The following is a 22,826-nucleotide window of genomic DNA, read 5'->3' as shown; positions in this document are numbered from 1 at the left end:
CTTCTCCCAGTTCATATTATTCGTAACCGCAATCCAGCAACAAGCACAATCACGCTTTCATGGTGTCCACAAACCTGTGCAGCTCACGCGGTCCTTCACAATGACACTCTCCGATAACCTCTCAGTACGAGACAAAATCACAAGGGCATGAATCGGTGCGATTGGGATCTGCACTTGCACGGGGTTATCAGTGTCCATCACGCATGAACCCCCCCCCCCTCTCTCCACTATCGTTGCATTGCGTGACAGACACGCTTTAACTACACGCTAGATAAGGCGTTGCAATAACGCTTTGTGGCTGGCAGAGGCCTGCGCGCAACCTGTGGCCTCTGTTTAGTGTACGGGGGGTGGGGGGGGTGGTTAGTCCCAGCTTAAGCGATATGCGAGTTGGCTTTAGTGGCTTTACACAAGGCGATATTTATTTATTTATTATGTCCAGGTGATGAACTGTGAACGGTTGGAGACATAAACTTCTGCGGCCAAAGATGGAGCTTTTGAATGCATCAATGTCTACTCGCTCGCCCCAGCAAAGCATCCTCCTCCTCCTCCTGCCAACGTCTGCGAGTCTCCTACCGAAGGGATGTTCGTAATCGGTCCAGCAAGGACGATCCGTATTGGTCAGAGATTTATTGTTGCATTTGCATGCGCGTGTATGTGTGCGAGACTTTGGGTCTCGTGGTCAGATAAAGCATTGCGACCAAATCGCCCTCAATGCGCCCGATCTCATCAGATCTCAAAAGTTAAGCAGACTGGAGCCCAGTTCGTAATTTGATGGATGACCACCAGGAGGGGATTTGGAAAAGAGGGGTTTCTGCAAGGACCAGATTAGCCGTTGATTGGCATCAAACTTGGCCTCATTGCGTAGTGCCCGCGTGTGTGACCTGGTAACTTTGCCCGATTTCTATCAGCGTTCGCATTCGCTCTCCATGGGAGGTTAATAACTCGCTCAGTGCTGGGATCGTCAACTTTCAAGCACTAAGCATTAAACTAAAGCAATGCGTTTTGTAGGCTCCGCTGGTGTATTGGTGAAACGAATCAACTTCCAGCTGACAATTGTGGGGGGGGGGCCCAGAATCCAATAATTTGGATGTCCGTTTATAGAGCTGAAGTCTCGATTACATTTATACTAAATGTAAGCTCTCTAGCCCTTTTAGAACATCGTTATACATAATATCGCTCACTCATACGTGGAAAGAGGAGGGGGTCGCTGGCCCAAAATTTGTTCAAATATCACTCGCCACTGATTCTAGCCGTGGTTAGGAATTGAACCTAGGTCACCGAGAACAAAGCTGCACAGCGTGTCAACTACATACCTCCCACACATCCACACACGTGTTTCTACAAGTGCCGATAAACCGAGAGACACGTGGATCTCACATTCAGACGCAGCACCTGGGGGGCGGCCAAACGATCGTAAAACTTCTGGTTCGTGGGCCTCACGCCGATATACGACGACGGCATTCTCAGGCTGCATCTCTCGCCACGGGCGCGGCTGCTTCTTCTTCCTCCGTCTGGTGTGGGGGGACGTTGCACCTTGTCCGCCGCATTCGGACTCCCGCATAGCTGAGCGCCACCGGACAAAAAAAATGAAAGTGAAGCAGCGGGCATTGTATTTTTTTTGTTTTTTGAGAAGCCCTTTCTTTGGGGAGCAGCGAGCGGTGACCGAGTTAATGCCATCAAACTTTGCCCGCGCAACAACTGCCAAAAAAGTGCACCCACAAGAAATTATCTCCAAGTTCAAGTGCAGGGAACGAGCGGAGCGTTTCTTTACGTCCCGTGCACAGCCGTCAAGGTGTCAGCCCAAACACCCTGACACGGTACATTGAGCACCCTGAGCCACCCAAGGCCCCGTTGTTTCTTAATACCCGATAGAATTTCGCGGGGCCGGCCGATTAATCCGTTGCGTGCGCGATACACCGGGCGGTAGCGAGCGCTGCGTGCAGGCGCATTGTTGAGCTGTCAGCGTGGCCACGGAGTGGCCTGGGTTTTGCTGATCGGAGCTCTCACTACAGCCCTCATTGATGCTCTTGCTGTAGCTTTAACAGCCCGCTCGGAGAGCACACACACCCACCCACCTGAAATTGACATTCCTGCGCCTGTTTTTATCTCTCCTTTGGGGAATTCCTGGGGCTGTGCGAGTCGCAGTTACCAAAGTATGCAACGTCGAGATTTGAAGTTTTTGTGACTGCAGGGATCCATACTAAAATGCAACTCTTGTTGCAGTAGCTCTTTCTGCAATGTCAGCAGTTCTCCTGCTGTCTGTTCCACCTGATGACGGTCGCTTGTGTTGCGATCGAAACGTCGTGATTTAATTTATTTTATTTTATACCTACGTGACTTTACCGAAAGAACCAAAGAGTAAGGGATCCATACTCTTTGGTTCTTTCGGTAAAGTCACGTAGGTAGAAATAAATTAAATCACGATTTCATTTATTGATTTAATACATTTTATACCTACGTGACTTTACCGAAAGAACCAAAGAGTAAAGTATGCAGAAGCGCGATAGGAAAACGTTCCTTTTGTGCAAATATCTGTGGCCGAATTTCATTCTCCTTCAGTCCGAAGTGCCCCCTGTGGGACAGTGCAGAAACAATCTGTTACGGTGTTACGCTACACTTCTATGCTCCCGCAGCCATGCACTCCCCGCCTTCACCAAGTCGCGCTTGGAGCGAGCGTGGTGAAGGCGTTGCCTCGAAAATAATCCCCGCGGGACCCGCAGACCGCGGAGAAGTCCCTTGTCCAGCGGCGAATTACAATCCACATGCGTCGCGCGTGCAGAGGACGTTGTATTTCATCTACACACTTCTTTTTTTACGACCAGTGGAAACAAGAAGATGCTCGGTGTATTCGGCACTTTGCTTCGTTCATCATTTCGTATTTTTTTTCTATTTAAATTATTAAACTTTGCTTTATGTAAACCCCCACCTCTCGCTCACTTTCTCTCGTTCTGCACGCAGCCCTTCTCGCAGTCCGACGGCCTCCGACGGGTAGCTCATATCAGCATGCAGAGCTCCCCGTCATCTGCCACCGAGCACACGGCCTCCTCCATCGCCCACTGCTCCTTGAAGGCCGGCACGGCGTGGGTCAGCCGCACACAATTCGTGGTGGCGGTGCTGTTGTTGATCGTAGGGCCGGGCAGCTTTGCGCTGCGTTTCTCTGTGCGCGACATTTGTTTACTTCTCGTGTCATCATATTCGCTCATCGTCACCTGGTTTACAGGACCGCGATGTAAACGGAGCCGGGAGCGATTGAAAGGTTTCGCCACCTCTTTTCCCCTGAACCCCACCGTAACCTGTCTCTCTCTCTCTGTCCCCTCTCCCCTCTCCTCGTCTCTCCTTTCTCCTGTCACCCCCCACCCTCCCCTATCAATTCCTATCGCTCCACACGCTCCGTGCTTTTTTTTTGTTTTGGCACTCGCCTTTCGCTAACCCACCCACCCACCCGCCACTTCCTTCACAGTTGGTTTTGCTGACGTGGTGCCGAGCAATCAGGAATCGGGAAAAATGTTTGGAGGGCAACGGCGGTGCTTGTATGAGGCAGTAGAGCAAATTGGTCGCATAGCTATTTGAGCCATAAACTCGCCACCCACACGTCCTTTGGGAGTTGACCGTCCATCGCTCTCAGCCAGCCAGCAAAACTTGTAAAAGAGATTTGTCCATCTCCGCCTTTCTCTTGCCTTCTCTTCACTTTGTATCCCAATGTCTCGCCGTGTCCGTGTCTATGTCCACTCTTCTCCCTCTCCTCTTCACCTCCCCCCCCTGTAGGCTGTATCCCACCCACTTCCCTGCCCCCCATCTCTATCCCTGTTTCTCCCTCGCTGCTCTGTGCTGCTTCCAGTGTTCAGGGGCCTGCTCAAGGCGCGGCTCCGGCTGGAGCACGCGTACCACACACACGTCGGTGATGTGCACGTCTTCTTCGAACGCTGGGGAACCGGAAAGGCCCTCTGCACCAGCGTGGACGGCACCCTCGTGTTCACCTTCTGAAGCGCTCGCTCGTCACCGTGGCGTGCGCGATGACACGACAACCACGTGACTTTTCTTTTGTATTGTGCGCGGTGCTTTCAGCACCACAGCGCGTGGATTTGTAACGATTTGAAACGTTTGTTTTCTTTTGTTTGCTGGTGACTTTGTGTATTTCATATTGAAATCGCCTCCAGTGCTTTTGCTGCTGGCGGCAATAAAAGTTGTTTAAAAGTCAAAGTCTCTCGATCTCTCTCCTCCATCTCCTCCTCCTCATCGCCCTCCCTCTCTCGATCTCTCTCCTCCATCTCCTCCTCCTCCTCGCCCTCCCTCTCTCTCCCTCTCTCCTCCATCTCCTCCTCCTCGCTCTCCCTCTCTCGATCTATCTCCTCCATCTCCTCCTCCTCCTCGCCCTCCCTCTCTCGATCTCTCTCCTCCATCTCCTCCTCCTCGCTATCCCTCTCTCGATATCTCTCCTCCATCTCCTCCTCCTCGACCTCCCTCTCTCTTCCTCTCTCCTACATCTCCTCCTCCTCGCCCTCCCTCTCTCGATCTCTCTCCTCCATCTCCTCCTCCTCGCTCTCCCTCTCTCGATCTCTCTCCTCCATCTCCTCCTCCTCCTCGCCCTCCCTCTCTCGATCTCTCTCCTCCATCTCCTCCTCCTCCTCGCCCTCCCTCTCTCGATCTCTCTCCTCCATCTCCTCCTCCTCCTCGCCCTCCCTCTCTCGATCTCTCTCCTACATCTCCTCCTCCTCGCTATCCCTCTCTCGATCTCTCTCCTCCATCTCCTCCTCCTCCTCGCCCTCCCTCTCTCGATCTTTCTCCTCCATCTCCTCCTCCTCGCTATCCCTCTCTCGATCTCTCTCCTCCATCTCCTCCTCCTCCTCGCCCTCCCTCTCTCGATCTTTCTCCTCCATCTCCTCCTCCTCGCTATCCCTCTCTCGATCTCTCTCCTCCATCTCCTCCTCCTCCTCGCCCTCCCTCTCTCGATCTTTCTCCTCCATCTCCTCCTCCTCCTCGCCCTCCCTCTCTCGATCTCTCTCCTCCATCTCCTCCTCCTCCTCGCCCTCCCTCTCTCGATCTTTCTCCTCCATCTCCCCCTCCTCCTCGCCCTCCCTCTCTCGATCTCTCTCCTCCATCTCCTCCTCCTCGCCCTCCCTCTCTCGATCTCTATCCTCCATCTCCTCCTCCTCGCTCTCCCTCTCTCGATATCTCTCCTCCATCTCCTCCTCCTCGCCCTCCCTCTCTCGATCTCTCTCCTCCATCTCCTCCTCCTCGCCCTCCCTCTCTCCCTCTCTCCTCCATCTCCTCCTCCTCGCCCTCCCTCTCTCGATCTCTCTCCTCCATCTCCTCCTCCTCGCTCTCCCTCTCTCGATATCTCTCCTCCATCTCCTCCTCCTCGCCCTCCCTCTCTCGATCTCTCTCCTCCATCTCCTCCTCCTCCTCGCCCTCCCTCTCTCCCTCTCTCCTCCATCTCCTCCTCCTCGACCTCCCTCTCTCTTCCTCTCTCCTACATCTCCTCCTCCTCCTCGCTCTCCCTCTCTCGATCTCTCTCCTCCATCTCCTCCTCGCTATCCCTCTCTCGATCTCTCTCCTCCATCTCCTCCTCCTCGACCTCCCTCTCTCTTCCTCTCTCCTACATCTCCTCCTCCTCGCTCTCCCTCTCTCGATCTCTCTCCTCCATCTCCTCCTCCTCGCCCTCCATCTCTCGATCTCTCTCCTCCATCTCCTCCTCCTCGCTCTCCCTCTCTCGATCTCTCTCCTCCATCTCCTCCTCGCCCTCCCTCTCTCGATCTCTCTCCTCCATCTCCTCCTCCTCGCCCTCCCTCTCTCCCTCTCTCCTCCATCTCCTCCTCCTCGCCCTCCCTCTCTCGATCTCTCTCCTCCATCTCCTCCTCCTCGCTCTCCCTCTCTCTTCCTCTCTCCTCCATCTCCTCCTCCTCGCCCTCCCTCTCTCTTCCTCTCTCCTCCATCTCCTCCTCCTCGCCCTCCCTCTCTCGATCTCTCTCCTCCATCTCCTCCTCCTCGCTCTCCCTCTCTCGATCTCTCTCCTCCAGCGCACGTGCCGCTGGACGCACGGCCGGGGAGGAGGCGCTGGGAGCCGTGACGTCAGCACGCACCGACCCAAGGATGCGGCGTGACGGGCGACGTCATCACGCAGGTGTGCGCGGTGACGTCACCGCCGCACGTGCCACTTCGCGGGGGAGCCAGCGAGGGATCCAGGCAGGAATCCGAGCAGGAATCCAGCCAGGAAACGTATTTTTTTAAATACAGTTTCAAATATAGCACTTCTAATGTAATATGAAATACATCTTCTCGCGTGAACGTGCTTTCACGAAGCGAATAAATAGCCCAACAACAACATCCCAAGCAGGGTCTCTTGAACGATACATTGCTGTGTATCTTTTGAACGTTAAGGGGCCGTCCATAAATGACGTCACGCGATTTTGGACGATTTTTGACTCCCCCCCCCCCCCTCGTCACACGGCGTCACAAAAAGTCAAAACCCCCCTCAAATAAGACGTCACAAAGCTCTGCCCACCCCCCCAAATAAAACATGCTTCAAATCGCTTTAAACTGTTTTCATTGTAGTGCGTATTTAATGTGGCGCTGCACTCTGATGTTGTAGGAGAAAACATTTATTAAAAAGTCTACTTAATTAAGTAGAAAGTGTTGTCTATATTTATTTAAAGTTGCCCATTTTGATGTGACGTCACATTTCTCAACCCCCCCCCCCCCCTATTCACACATCGTCACAAATGTCTGACCCCCCCCCCCCCCAGGTGCGTGATGTCATTTATGGACGGCCCCTAACCTCTTCTTCCACGTGTGGCGTTTTCTCTGGGTGTTCCGATTTACAACCGAGCGCAGAAATTCTCCGAAAAACATTGTCCAACATCCCAAGCAATTGGATTGCAGTAGAATGATTATTCAACGATATCGCACATGCCTAGAAGCAAGTATCAACCAGCCCTCCCAGCGATTCGATTAATGTCACGTTTCATGGTCACGTGTTCCAATGAAGGTTATGCAAACGATTTATTTGATCGCTATGTTTACAGTCTCGTGTTTATCGATTAAATTTCGGTCTGAGTCGTTCCTACAGTTTTGTTTGCTCCGTTAACGTAAATCTATTCGGCATATAATTCAGAAGAAGGCGTGGCGCATGGATCCATTTTAATCGATGCATTTTCAGACGCTGGGTACGTCACACCTGCATACGATGAGGGTCCACATCCTAAAGACAGGGTCCTTGTCTTTAACATCTGGACGTTCGCCCTAATTATTTAAGAGAGCCTCACTGCTCATGAGGCGCTATGACGAAACCGGCCCAGAGTTTGCTTGTGCTGAATCAATGTCCGCTGAGGTTATTCACTCAGAAATCAGTAGGGTCGGATGCGTGTTATTTAAACAATACTGTTATTTCAATTTAAAGCTTTCGTGGCTGCAGGGATTAATTTTCTTGGTTCTTTCGGTAAAGTCACGTAGAAGGGAAATAGTAAAATAATAAAAATAAAACATAATAAACATTATTTTTTTTATGTTTTATTATTATTATTTTATTATTTCCCTTCTACGTGACTTTACCGAAAGAACCAAGAAGATGAATACTGTTATTGTTTACTGTTATTGTTTACACGGAGAGACGGATATAGGGAGAAGACGTTGCTTATACCTATAACTTGTGGACTATTCTTTAATACGTAGGCTTTCACGACCAATATGATTCACAGTTTCCTTATTTTTGCTTAGCGTGTGTAAAAACAATGTGTCACAAACCCTGCTCAACCCGCAACGGTCAATTAATGAAAGCCACGTGAAGAAAATTCGCGAGTAATCTCGCAATATTTAAATGGGTTCGACGTTTCGCTTGAGATTACATCCAGCATCAGCAGGTTGTTCTCAAGAGCTCAGATCTCGAGTGATATATGTATTTGGCACATTCCATTCACGTGACACTTGATAATTTTACTGTGTCGGGTGGAGGAGGGTTTACGGAACACACTTTTTTAAACCACCTAACTCAAAAATAAACCAACAATGAACCATCCTGCAATAATAATTCATTTTCCACTGCATCAATCTTGAACTTCGTTCGCATCGTACGTAGCCAACAATGCTAATCGGAGCTACTCGAACTCTCTCCCAAATTAAGCCGTGTTCCAATCATCATCTGCCCCAACCATCACCCTCCTCCCCTGCCCCAAGTACACCCACCCCTCCACGCGCGCCTTCTCGCCTGTCTCTCTCTCTCTCGTTCTCTCGCTCTCTCGCTCGCGGCAGCTATGCAGTTAAATTTAACAGCACGCAGCTTTCGGGCACCCCACATGCCACGGAACGAGCCGTTGACATCCGGCGCTTGTCAGCCGCACGCTGGCCCCCGACACACTGACAGAGCTGCACACAGGGGCTGGCTGGGATAGCGAGACGGAGCTCTCTCTAATCCCCCCCCTCCCCCCCGAGTTGGCCACGGGGCTGCGGGAGCCGAAAGGCGAGCGACGAATGAAGGAGACACCAAATGACTGTCCCTCGAGACGGTGTCGAGAGATTTGGCAGGCAGTTGTATTATTTTTTTGGTGCGTAATCGACATGTTGGGTCGGCCCGGTAAGCCGGAGTTTGGTGCAGCGGATGTCGGTTGCACGATGTGTACAGATGCACGGAGTAGTTTCTAGTATTCTAATTGTTTCTTGCTGTAGTTGTCTCCCACCTGAAACAATTGTTTATTGCTGTGGTTATCCCACCTGATGACGGACGCTTGTGTTGCGCCCGAAACGTCGTGATTTAATTTATTTTATTTTATACCTACGTGACTTTACCGAAAGAACTAAAATGTATGGATCCCTGCAGTCACGAAAACTTCAAATCTAGATTATTTCTAAATTAGTTTCTAATATTTGTGATGTAGTTATTATCTCACTATCATCATCATCATTATCGTCGCCTCTAGACTGCCATCGTGGAAGTTGTAATGCAAATTCAATCTATTCTCTCATCCTCTGATTTCATATCATCTTTTCTGTCAAGGCTCTCATCATCTTCATTGTGACGCCCCTCTCGTCACGTAATGCATCATGCAATTAATGGTTCCATATATCATGTAATTAATTCATCATCATCACCTTCAACGCCAACATCATCATTATCACGTAATTTCATCGTCACCCTCCATTATGTAATTAATAAGCCCATCAACATAACAGTCATGATCACACTGGGAAACAAGAGACAAACAAACAATGCCTTATGGATTGATATAGTTTATTGCGAACTAAAATTTAGTTATTACATCTGGAGGATCTCCGAGGTACAGGTCACAGCTCGCAAGGGGCAAACAGCATCATAACTTCCTCGCTGATCAGCATGAGCAGCGAGGAAGCGCCTCATCACCAGAGTATTGTTACTGACCAGGGTCCTGAAATTACAATTGGTAACATCACAGCGCCACCTCGTGGCCAAGATGGAGAATCTTTGACAGCCATCTCTGCATGTCAATCCACGCCTTGCCTCCCTACGCAGTGTCGGTTATTTGGTCATACTTCACCCCGCTGGATGCACTGTGAATCGGGAATGATGCCAAGGAGGCCCACAGCGATACCGTTCAATCTCACAGACGTTGGACGTGTTAATTTCCAACCTTGGTGTAGCAATCTTTGCATCTGTAACATATCAGACAAAAGGTGCCGAATCCAAGTGTGGCATCAGATGACACAATGGTTCAGGTACTTTAAAGCCATCGAAAGCAGGCACACCATGTTCACAATGGATGTTTACACAGAACACAAACGTTCATGTTATGCTTTGTTGTGAGTCGTCATGGAAAAAGCGTTACTTAATCTGTGTTCATAGTAATTATACAGTGGCATTTTCTTAGAGACACGTAATTCACTTTTGACGAGTATTGTGTCTGTATGTTACTAAAATTACCTGCTTTTATATAAGAGAGACTTTGCAATATATATTACAAAGTTCTTTCAGATATGCTGCAGAGAACATTTTATAAACTTTGAAAATGTATCTCACACCTATGAAGCTTTCAAGATTATCTATACATGTACAATGCCAAAATGATTTAAAATTAAAAAAAAGTAGACGCAGATTTAACAACTTGAGCAGATGTTTGCCCATGTCAAAAGGCAAAACGCAGACATATTGTGGATACAGACAAGGGTTGTGGATAGCGTTTAAATCATCTGCCATCCATACACTCGTTTCACCACCTCTTGAAAAGCATGAGTCTGCCTGTAAAACATCAGATACCTACAGGCAGAAAAAAGCGGAAACTTGAAACCAGCGAAAACACATTGGGCCTTCCGTACAAAATTCCGTGCTGTCATTGTGGTAACTTCATTTTTAAACAAAGTCCTAGGCGGCACTGATGCCTGGGCTGATGGGAAGAAGAAAAACACATTGACAATTAAATTATTGGGTGCCAAAGCTTAAGGCATTCCTTTCCCGGAGACTGTCTGGGATGAGCAATACTGACAAGAAAGTTGTCCGCCTCTGGCAAATTCTGCGACTGCGTCTGTCTGCCTTCCGTGAAAACTCCCAAAAAAAACATGCCGCTGCAAACACCCCAGGGTAATTTGAAATCTGACAACTTTATACCCGCATTTATCGCCTGATTCAATCAATGTTACATTATTTATTTCCACGCATCAAGTAAAACTAAAAAAAATCGTGTGCAAGATCCGAAGCATATTTACAGCAGCCTGAGCTTAGGGCAGGAACGTTGCCATTTAATGTAATGGGCCCTCAAATGCCAAGACTGAGGCACCCCGCAAAAAGGGCAGGGGGAGGGAAAAGCGTGCAAGGATAATCCCGAGATGCTGACGTTACAGGTTGGAGGACGGCATGGGAGAGTGATCGCGCTCATGTTTGCAGAGACGTTGAAAGCACTGCGGAGACAGCTGTCACGAATTCGGTTGCACACAACGCTGAACTGATCGTCAAATAGTTTTTTTTCTTTGCTCGTGGTGTTGACGGAGAGCTCCTCAATTTACATTTGACAGCCACTCTCGGACCGCAACCAAAAATAGGCGCGGCTTTCCCCGAGTCCGACCCTAATTGTTATTTACATTTTTGCTCTACTTGCTCCGCTTTAGACGGTCCCTACTTTGTATGAAAATATTCCTGACGTGCCTTACAAAATATTACACACACCCTTTGCCCTGTTTTTTTTTTTATAATCTCACTCCACGTGTGTGTAGTCTGGTTATTTTGAAATGATTCTAGATTTGAAGCTTTCGTGACTGCAATGATTCATACTCTTAGGTTTTGTCGGTAAAGTCACGTGACTTTACCGAAAAAACCTAAGAGTATTTTGAAATGATTAACACCTGGGAAAATAAAGAGGGACATTAGCATGCATTACCACTCAATTTCAATTAAAAGTATTTTGTCTGGTACTTCAAACTGAGGACAGCTGTGTTTATTGTGTTCTTTTATTACATTCTTTCTCGTAAGTAATTTCCCTTAATCTGTATTCGTGAAAGATGCCGGCTGCAATGAGCCAAAACTAAAATAAACAGCTCAGCATGGAATAAACAAAGCTTACGGGTTGTAAAATGGCGGTTACACATTTAATGACCCCGAGCAAAAGGCAAACTCCTTAAAAGTCAACAGCTGTGACTCGTACATTGCAAAGGTCTTATTTCCCCGAGAAATGTTGTGTTTAGTTTGTTGTCCTTCCCCCGCACCTCCGATTAGCACGGTTGGCGACGTACGATGCGAAAGAAGTTCAACATACCAAAATAGCCCTCAATTTTTCAAACAAATTAAAATACTTTTTTTTCAACTTCAAATCGAGCAAACGGGTCACTTGTAAAACACGAAAGCATCCTCGACTGGGCCTCCCTGATGCCCCTACCACAAACAAACAGCCGCAAAATTTGGTGAGGAACATTTAACGAAACATTAAAAGAGACAGATGCCCAACGCGGCAGATTTAAAATGAGCGAGCGTGCGGCACATTGAGCCCAAACGTTAGCTGTTGTGTGGTGGCGGTAGTGGTGGCGGTGGTGGCTTTTTACCTTGGTGGTGGTGGCGACAATTGGCTTTGTTGAAGACGAGGAGCGGCGGTGGTTCGGGGGAGGGGTGGTTTTTAAATCCTTTATATTAAGTTCACTTGCTTGCTTGCTTGCGCGCTTACGACCGTGCAAATCTTTCGGTCGTTTTTTAACCCACTTCCCGTGATCCAATCGAGCTGACATTTTGCACACAGACTCGTTGTGCGTGACAATTTATTTTCGTGAAAAATGTATCCCAAAATTTTCCACTTTTTAGGAATTTTTTTTTTCATATTTAATTTAAAATACCAATGTGATAAAAATGAAACTCTTACTCAAGAAAAACAGAAATGAATAATAAAATAAAACCGATGCCACGCATATAAAGGATTTATAGTGAAAAACTTTGTTTATACGGGTTAATTTTTTTTTACCTTGGTGGTGGTGGTTGTGGCGAGTTGGCTTTGTTGGAGACAAGGAGCGGTGGTGGTTCAGGGGGGGAGGTGGTGGTGGTGGTTGTTCAGATGCCATGCGGAGAGCCCTGCCCGAGCTTGCGATTGGCCGCCGTGCGTCGGTGTGGTTACTTGACGTCGAGCAAGTTTCGGACGGTTTCCATGATTAATGATGGCAAGTAACCACCCGAAACCTGCTCGACGAGTCGAGCAACAACGGCGGCCCTTGCCTCGGATGACGACATACGGAGGAATAGAAGAAAACACCTCCGCTCGCTCGACGATGCCCCCAGATGCTTGGTTGCCTCGGTTGGGGGAATTGAAGCTTTTCTCGTAACTTGATCGATCTTTATTCGTCGATTCAGTGCGACCATCCGTGCAGCGACGCGGTTCACGTCACCAGCTCCCGTCGCCGGCCCAGCTAAGCCCCTCGGATCGCGCGTCTTTGGAAGAGTTGGGAGGTTTGGCAGAGCCACTGCTTGTGGTTATGGATGTTGGAACTTGTTTCGCTTGTGCACGTGAATGCAAGGGACCCCCGTATCCACGCAGTAGTTCTGAATCAAAGTACAACTTCCTAGATTCGTATACATGTGTTTTTGTTACTTGTAATATTTTCACAGATTCCTCGTTAACGTCATCAGCATTGATATATTAACCGCTGGATGAAGGCCTCTCCATAGCACTTGCAACCTCTCACGTCCCATCATCCTGCACACGAGATGACTTCATCGTTTCTATCTCCGCGGGGGTGGATCATCTCATGTGTGTCCACTCAGCCGTCAGTTTCGACCACCGCCCATCAACCCCTTCTCGACACGTGTCCAGCCCAAGCCCGCTTAATGTTGGTAACGGTCAATATACGATGACTCTGTGACATATTGGCTCAACTTAGATGTTGTTTTATGGAAATTTTGAATAAAGACAATGCTTGAACATTTTACTCTTTATCTATACCAAAGTGCGGGCAGGGGTTCGCTTTGTCCCCTCACATTAGGAATTGCGGGTTCATATAATTTATGTATTGTTAATATTAATTGTAAACTACTGAAAATAAATGTATAAAGGTGCCCAGTTTGGGATGGCGTTGCCCCCCCCCCCCGGTGCCCCCCCTCCCCCAACTCTCTACTTACACAATATTTGCCTTCTCCATGTCAACAAAATACAAACAATGTTGGATTTGATGTTGCAATCATGATCCGATGTGGAATTCACGTAATCATAGTAATCTGTGTTGCTCTCCAGGTTGCAGCAAAAATGTGACCAGTCTGTGAATTCCACAGTCAACGAAAGAGTGAACGTGGCAACGTCGGCAAATTGTCCGTCGTTGGCAAAGTGGCGGAGGAGGCGACTAAATAAATTGCACGTTGCTAGATTCCTGTCAGCCAAAGACACGTGTCGTTACTGAAATATGTTGCGTGTGTGTTCGTGCACATGCATGCACGCAAACATGCACACACACACAAAAATAGATAAACCAATCTTAGCTCAGAGTATTACGGTTATGTGTCATGAGTCTGGTGTAGAAGCGTTATGGCCAGAGACAAAAATTACCACTTGGCCTGCATATGACGGTGAGACAAATGCTCATAGCGAGCACCTATTAAGTCTGGCACAGCACACACGTGAGTAATGTGATTAGCTCCACGCAGCCGCCTTTGTCTCGCCAATGGCAACAAATCACGCCAGGCATTTGTTTTATGCTGATCTGACCCACATAAAGGCTCGGGTCATATTCAAAATACAAACGAACACTGGCGTTGCGCGTAATGGATAAAACATATATTCACACACCAATTGCCACTGTGTATATAATGTCTAGAAATTAATCGCAGGTTGTTGCCACAATTAAATTATAAGCCTATTGCGCCAAACGCACACACACACGTATGCAAGCCTAATGCATGGATATGTGATATAAGAATTGCTTTTTAAAAAAACGGTGGCTTGCCCTGGGCTGTACGTGCAGAGCGTCGTGATGGCAGCTAAGATCCACGCAGCCAGATCACAAACTGATTTTCGCCATGAACATGACTTGTGCTTCAAAGACTGACACTTTGATAATGTGACAAAACAAATAGTTGCACGGGTGAAAGTGTTTTTTAAAAGTAAAATGCTGTCTGGTGTAGACAAATCAGCTTCAAATATAATGCATATATTATCAGAGCATCCTTAATACAGGTTTTTTTTGGGTTAGATCGCGTAAAAAAAAAAATTCGTCGTTAAACCCACCACCACTCGGCACAGCCAACTAGTAAGGTTTGTAACGCAAATAAAACATGCCAAATCATTACTAGCACAGCGCACCAATGTGTTGGAGAGTAGAGAGTAAACCCACAACATTTACAATTCGAGTACGACGTTTCGCCAGTAATTACAACTGGCATCATCAGGTCACAGCCAGATTTGATATCAGAGCATGTTTGTTTACATGTTCACCCCAAGTACTGTGTGTGATTAGTGCAGACTTTATTCCTTGCAAAGGGTATCTAGATGGTGTTTGAACATCTTGACATCTGTTTTGTTGCCAGAAAGGGTAAAACCTCTTCTTATTTTCATACTTTGATCCTGGCAAAAAGGTCCCATGATAAAAATGTACCATGTTGTTTTAACCGATTAATATACCAAATATGTATGATTTGAACAAATGGCTACATTTCTATGCAATTATTATATCTTGAAACAAACAAAACCATTGGTGGCTTTTATGATTCTTAAATGGCAAATTGTGGAGAGGAAAACATACACAATATAACTTTCCTAACAAGACGAAGGGGGAGTGACTTTGCTATTGAAAACTGTCCATTGTGAATACGTTTGTCATGTTTTTAATGGACATTGCATAAATCTGGGCATCGAATAAAAGTGGTCGATACTGGTCTTAATGACTCGTAAAAATGCAACGCGTTGAGGAACTACGAAGCAGTTACTAAGTCATTCATTGTGATGAGAAAAAAAAGAAAGTTTGTCAAAACATCTCTCAATATGTTGTAAAATAACGTTCTACTTATAGTACTTTGCAAAATACAAAAGGAAGGGTCAGCTGTTCCTGGGGTGAGCGGGCATTTGCTCTGTCTGCGCCTCGGTTGTGGAATTCCCTCCCGCTGCTAATTAATGTATCCGTTAATGTGGATTCTTTTAAGTCTCGTCTAAAACACATCTACTTACGTTCATTAATTCTACTTGGCTTCTCCTTCTCTCTATTGACCTTTCCTTATTCTTACAAGCCGCCTTGAGACATTAGTGGAAGGCGCCTTACAACTAAATGTAAATTATTATAAAGTACTGAACCATAATTAAAATTACAAATGCGTCTTTGTTGCTAATGACTATGAATGCCGTGATAACAAACTAAAATCTCACGGGGTTTTGGGGCATTGGGTAAAGAATGAAAGGAGACACTTAGGGACCACTGTTTTCCGTTTTAGACAGTTAATACATGAAGGCAACGGTCTATTATCTTTGTTGACATTTATGAAAAGAAAACGAATACATTTATATCGAATACTTTTCACGGTCATAAATTGAAACAATACTCGGACATTAAACAATGCACAAAACGCGAGCCGACAATATCTGCCCCACGATTCAGCGGCGTACTTAAGCACTTTTACACATTTCCAGTAAACAAAAAAAGCTCCACTTTATAAAATGAAATAAATCAACTTTTTTCAATGTGAGGCCTGGGGCGTGTAACGATCCACCCACGGTTCAATTCAAGACTCAATTATTTAGTTTAACGGCGTGGTGAAATGTAAGGACCTCTAGCGTCTAGAGGAGTCACGTAAATAACTTACTCATGGCAAAACATTGAATCTGACCACAAGCGAATGTACGAATCCACTTATCTTGTGCTTAAGAATTTAAATCAATAGATGAATCGTTACACCCCGACGAACACTCTTTGAATTATCATAAAGCAAGTTGTGTTACATCAGGTTTTTTTCACGTGACACAAAGTAACTAAATCCATGGGATATTCACGTCAACATTAAGCAAGTTACAGCATTTTTGGGGCCTTGTTTGAAGACTGGTTAACACGGTGAATAACACGACCAAAATGTAGCGTCAAAAATTTACAGCCCATTGTCAATCAGCTGCTGGGTGAAGGCCTCGCCATGCCATATCCATCAAGAGGGGTTATTTGACCATACTTTAACACGCTGGTCATCGTGGGTTGGTGATGGTCGAGTTGATTTAGATGTCACTTGCCACTAATTTTAAGCTGTAACTGGGAATTGAACTCAGATTTCTGGGTTCTCTAACCACTGCGCAACACACCCCCTGCCGCAACCGGCCAATGATAATGTAGCTCAAATACCCACTGATGGAAATGAAAGTGGAGCCAGTCTGTACTCAAGAGAGGTTGGGGAAGTCAAGACAATTTAAAGTTAACCTGTCCTCAAGCATACTTATAGACCCTCTTTAAGCACACACTTCAATAGACATTTACTATAAACATTCTTTTCATCTTAAATTGTTCTTCCAAGAATATACAAAGCCCTTTTGGCCCGATCACGACCCTTGACTTTGCCACATATATACACATGACTATATTAAATAAACACATTTGGAAAATAAAAATAGCCATGTTTAACTTACGTATGTTTAACTTACATTGCATCGGTCTGGACTTTACCCGGAAAATATGAGCTTCAAACTGATCTTCATAACGAACCGTAGAATGAAACACTTCACGTGGTTCTCAAAGGAGAACCACGTGTTCATGCTACGTTGGTCCGTATTTAGAAAGGGCTCTATCTATATATCGAGGTAAAGTATTGGACAATCCTACTTTTGGAGCTGGAAACAATCAAGGTGACTGGAAAGAGAGCCGACTGATTTAATGGTCCACCAATGTCCCACCGCCACATAGCAGGGGTCTTATTACACTGGTCAACACACTTTTTCTGGCATAAGGTATTCCAACGGTTTTAAGGTAATTTTGGGGTGCTGATTCGAAATCTGGCATCAGTTTTTGTCTATCACATCAGGTTGTTGAGATATCGAATATTGCATTTTCAATAAAAACTGCAGAAGAAAAATATTAAATAAATGTGGATATCTACATAAAATGATATTATAAACACACTATCCTAAAAATACAGCACCATATTTTAACACTAAAGCAGTCACTGACTCGCAACAACTTGCAATCATAAGTGACAGAGTTAATTTCGGGTAAAATCAATGAAAATGGGGTATGCCGATAGCAGAAGAATGAGATGTGATAGAGCAAATCTGAGATCAGATTTGGAATTGGCACTCTGAAATTAGTCTAAAACAGCTGCAAAAGTCCAGGCCAGAAAAAAATAATTTTTTTGTTGTTGACCAGTGTTATAGCCACCCAGACGGGGCCTCTGATGCACTGTCATAGACATTCCCGTGATCACAATGACCCTCAACGTGCCCAAACAAATCAGAGTTCAGAAGCTAAGCAAGTTCCGCCTGGTTACTGCTTGAATGGATGACCACGGGGGCTTGCCAGATGTCGTAGGCAGGGCCTGTGGGGAGGTCAGGAGATCGCACTCCACCAATGGATTGTTGAATCAATCTGTGCAGAGTTTGGGTGTGTTAGCACTCTTACGTATGGGTGTTCTCCGGGTATTCCAGTCTCCTCCCACGTACCAGAAAGTCTCCAAAACAGAATTGGCCAAGCATCCCAATGCGGTTCCCTCCTCAAGAGTCTTGACACTGAGGTTTGTATTGGGTTCATATTTTGGCATCATTATAAACACCAGGGGCACACGTAACAGAGTTAGTTGAATTTCATCCAACATAACTGTCTTTTTATTAACATACGTAATTCTTACAGTTTATTTTAACATATATTTAAGATATATTAATTTTCCCCAATTGCCGATGCTGATAACAAATTATACGTTTTTCAGCTTGATTATTCGTGAAAGTTAAGGTCACAAAAAAGCGTTTCTTTGAGCACGTGACCAGTGGAGATTTCAAAACAATGTTGAATGTATTGGGTGTTATGTATGTACTCGTATTTTGTTAAATGTATTTAGCAGCAATCATATACACTATTTGCATATGTTAACCATAATTGACTGCTATATGCACAGTTTCAAGACCACATATATTTGATCCACTCATGTCTCACTTGATCGTGACCATAATCATTCCTGAGATGTATAATGATGTTCTTTTCACATTCTAAGATATATAAGGTGCAGCCCTGTAATTTATTGCTCAAGGAGGGTAATTTGGCCTACTCTTCCCTGCTAGCCTGGCATCTTGGAAGTTGTGGGAGCACCCAAACGTAACCCCACCACATGCGGTCTGTTGATTGACTTACCGTCTCGTTTGCTTAACCCTGAACAAAATAAAACTGCACTTTTCCAATAAGCTTGTAACAAAAAAATACAGTATATGAATACTGTGTCATATACAGTATATTTACACACACACATACACTCGTACATATTTTACCTATTAACTGAACCTCACTTTGTTAGTTCGCCACAAAAAAAAACCTAATCAGGAGCAAAACGTGACGGCTTGAAACGTGAATACTCGTGCGGCCTTTAATATAACCAGAGAAACATTCTGACTCTGAGCAAATCCATCACCAGTATCACGTTTCCCCCATCGTAGCCATCGGCCGGCTCAAGTGGGCACAACACCCATTGAAGGGAGCAAGGGGGAGCGAGTTGAATGAGGTAAAGAGGTCACGGACACAGCTCCGTTTCCAAACCTTCTCGCAACGCTGGGGTGAGAGTTTTAGTTTTTACGATGGATAGCATCTCCTCGGCCGCGGTCAAAACGTTCTCGTTTTGGTGATCGAACGAAGAGGCCACCGTGTCCCGATGTGTTGTGATGGGTTATTTGTGACGGCTTGATTGAATAATTTGATCGAATATCAATGTTCGCATGTAGGATGTGCGGGACCATCACGTACGAAGTGGTTATACGAGTTGCTTCTGGCCTCTTTAAGTAATTTACACCTGTGATGGCTGTATTATTTAAAAAAAAAAACTTTGGGTCATTTATCTATGATTATATTGACATTAAGTTGATTTCAATTGTGTATTATTGTATATAGATCTGCACACTATATTCTGACAATGAGATATATACTCATATAGATGCCATTTAGTGTTTTAAAATGTGGCTGCTTGATAATACACAGTTGGCAAAGATGACATTAACCTGCAAGTCGGATGATTTACATTTTTTATAAGAGGGTATTAATTGAAAAATAAACACTGCACAGTTTAACATGGGAAAACATCTGTGCCGAATAGACTTGTATTGTGAGCACGCGTCTATGTTAGTGATGTTCAGCCTTAAATATACATGTGCATAGGATTAAAAAAATTGTAGGCCAATATTTTAGGTGTGTAAATTAGCTCTTGACCCGATAAAAATATTTTACTGGTTCCTATATCAGCACTTGGTATGTAAATTCATATTAATTCTACATTATAAACTGTTAACTAGACGAGACACCCTCCAACAATGAAATAAAAAAAATCTATTGTTCTGAAAGCCATATTTTTTTGTGTTCATTGTAACACACGGCAGTCAACGCCAATGTAAAAATGCGTGCACTGGGGAGCCCATCGTACGACCACACAGTCACACGAAGCGCGATACAACAACACAATCACACGACACACAAGGGAGGAGGCGATCAGAGTTGAAGAATGAGGGCACCTTGGTACCATCATCAGCTTTCCGATCGTTGTGGTGGCTCGGTGTCTCTCTCTCTCTGCGAGGCGTTGAACAGCTATCCAGATGCTCGCTGACCGTCTCTTGTTAACCTGGGGTTAAGGGTTCATCGTAGAGGGGGGCGTCCTGTGGGGAGAATCGAGAGGAGGGTCAGGTGTGAACGCGTGGCAAATCTAGCGTTGACAGAAGGAACAGATCCCTGCAGTGCTGAGAGATGATACCAGCGATCCCACACCCTGCCTTATATACTCGTATAGACAAACGTCGAATTATATATAGACGATAACCTCTCTGAGGCTCGAGGCTTTTTCCACAGGGTCCTGGGATTTGAGGACCCTGTGGTTGGTTAACACAACACCAGCTCGAGAGAAAATGTCCCTGAATTTCCTAAAGAAATCAGCTTTAAGGGAAAAAAAACACATTCCTGTGGAGGGAGCTGGTAGGAACGTTGAGTTGCTCGGTCAATGGCCGACTGTGAGGGCGGGCACAAGCCGGCGTGAGTAGGTTAAACGTTGAGTTTTATAAGGGCACCACGGGGTGACCAGCCCCTCCCTCCCCACCCAGCCCCACCCCTCCCACCCCCCACCCAGCCCCACCCTCCCCTCCCCACCCAGCCCCTCCCTGCACGACGGACACAATAATCCCCTGTGGGCTGGTGTAACCAGGAGGTTCCTACCAGTAAAACTTCGCTTAGGGTGCATTTGTGCAACTGGCCACCTGATAAAACAGATATACAAGCAAGCTACTTGCTTGACCCTCATGCAATGGCCACCCATTACATTTACAGAACAATGCGCTCACAACACTTGCATCTCTTCACACTCCACTAACCACACCTATACCAACTCCACCAAACCAACTCCACCATTCGGACTGTGCTTTCAATTTGACGACGTGGAGTGATGGAACCATGTGTTCGAACTTAGGCATAGCAGAATAATGTCCTGTATGTTCCAGAACTGCCCACAGAAGTGTTCTTGGATATTTCGGTAAAGTCACGTAGAAGGGAAATAATAAAATAATAATAAAGAAAACATAATACAATTCTCACGACGTTTCGGCCAAAACACAAGCAGCCGCCCTCAGGTGAAGAACATAGCTGTCGGAAAGGTTTCATAGAACTACGATCTTCTTTATGTGTGTATGTATGTTGAACTTCTTTCGCACCGTACGTAGCCAACCGTGTTCATCGGAGGTGCGGGGGAAGGACAACAAACTAAACGCAAAAAGCAACTCGATACATGCTTCAAGAGACTTATTTTTATCCGTACACTAGGTGGCGAACTTTCTCTCAGGTGTGGCTCATAGAGAGTGCCCATTGTTGCGGGAATTAAGGCAAATAGGCAACATTTCATAGCGCCATTGGTGGGGCAGACCGAGACGATCAACTGGTTTTATTTTATGCAACTGAATTCGAACCCTTACAAACAGTTTACCTTGAAAGCTAACCCCCCTTTTCCTGAAGACGACCGCTTGTGTTGCGATCGAAACGTCGTAGTTTTTTGTTATTTTTGTTATTTTCTTTGAACCTATCCTACGTGACTTTACCGAAAGACCCAAGAATATGAATTCGAACCCTCTGACTCCTGGGCCACCTGGCCCCCCCCCTCTCAGCTGTTCCTCGTCTCCCAAGAGAAACATACACAACAGTAAGTGCATGGAGCGGTGGTGCGACGGTTAGCATGCCGCAAGATGAACCCAGCAACCCGAGTTTCACTCCTGGCCATGGCCAACATCAGTGGTGAGTGGCATCTGAGCCGTGGTCGGGCCAACTCTCTTTATCAAACCGTACTGACGAGCGTGGTGAATTTCTATTTAAAGATTTCGTGACTGCAGGGATTCATCTTCTTGGTTCTTTCGGTAAAGTCACGTAGAAGGGAAGTAATTAAATAATAAAAATAAAACATAATAAAATAATTCTCACGACGTTTCGGCCACAACGCACGGCTGCTTGCGTTGTGACCGAAACGTCGTGAGAATTGTTTTATTATGTTTTATTTTTATTATTTTATTACTTCCCTTCTACGTGACTTTACCGAAAGAACCAAGAAGATGAGCGTGGTAAAGTATGGTCACGTCACCTCTGTGACAGACATGGTATGGGAAGGGCCTTCATCCAGCAGTGGATTGAGAAAGACTTTAAATAAAACAATTACATAGATATGTTCCTGCTGAAGTGAACTCAATATCTCATTAAGCATTTCGAAATCCTGAAGGCATTTATAAATGTAACAATTTGGCATAGCATAAGCGTAAAGTAGTTATATCCACAGTGCAATGAATGTCAATGCTCCTGTATGTCAAATTGGCTCTGTATTACTGCCCGGTTTCCCTTACTCGTGTTTTATTTATAGTACTTCACTCTGGAGCGTGAGTAAAATAACACACAACACACCCCGTAGTGAATGTTTCATTGCAAACGTGAACTTTCTCGTAAAAAATGAAAATATTAAATGTGCACGATAAAAAAAGTTTGGCTCTCGAATGTCCGTACGTCCGTGCTTACCAGTAATGTTCTAAGTACACCGCCTGCCAGAGACGTAACTCTTGCACGCATTAAACACACGGAATATTTGCGGCGAGGGTCTTTTTTATAGCTACCCTGGGGAAAGAGCCACTTGAGGAATCTGTTCAATCGCCCTACAAATGCAGCCATTCATTCCACCAGTACTGGTAACAACACAATATATATCTCACAGCTTTTCCCTGTTTTAATACACTAAA

General features: G+C 45.7%; 1 long non-coding RNA gene across 1 annotated transcript in view; it reads right to left on the bottom strand.

The window, feature by feature from the left end:
- Positions 1-16,270: 16,270 nt before the first annotated feature.
- LOC133342888 (uncharacterized) overlaps positions 16,271-22,826 on the bottom strand; it is a 97,542-nt gene continuing 90,986 nt past the window's right edge. The window contains exon 8 of the long non-coding RNA XR_009755193.1: positions 16,271-20,228. This is a non-coding gene — a long non-coding RNA (uncharacterized LOC133342888). The remainder of the gene's footprint in view (positions 20,229-22,826) is intronic.

This window comes from Lethenteron reissneri, chromosome 16 (genome assembly GCF_015708825.2).
Source record: "Lethenteron reissneri isolate LAM-NWPU_2019-01 chromosome 16, ASM1570882v1, whole genome shotgun sequence".
Taxonomy (NCBI): Eukaryota; Metazoa; Chordata; class Hyperoartia; order Petromyzontiformes; family Petromyzontidae; genus Lethenteron; species Lethenteron reissneri.
The sequence above is the reverse complement of the archived record's forward strand: the minus strand, read 5'-3'. Positions and strand labels throughout refer to the sequence as shown.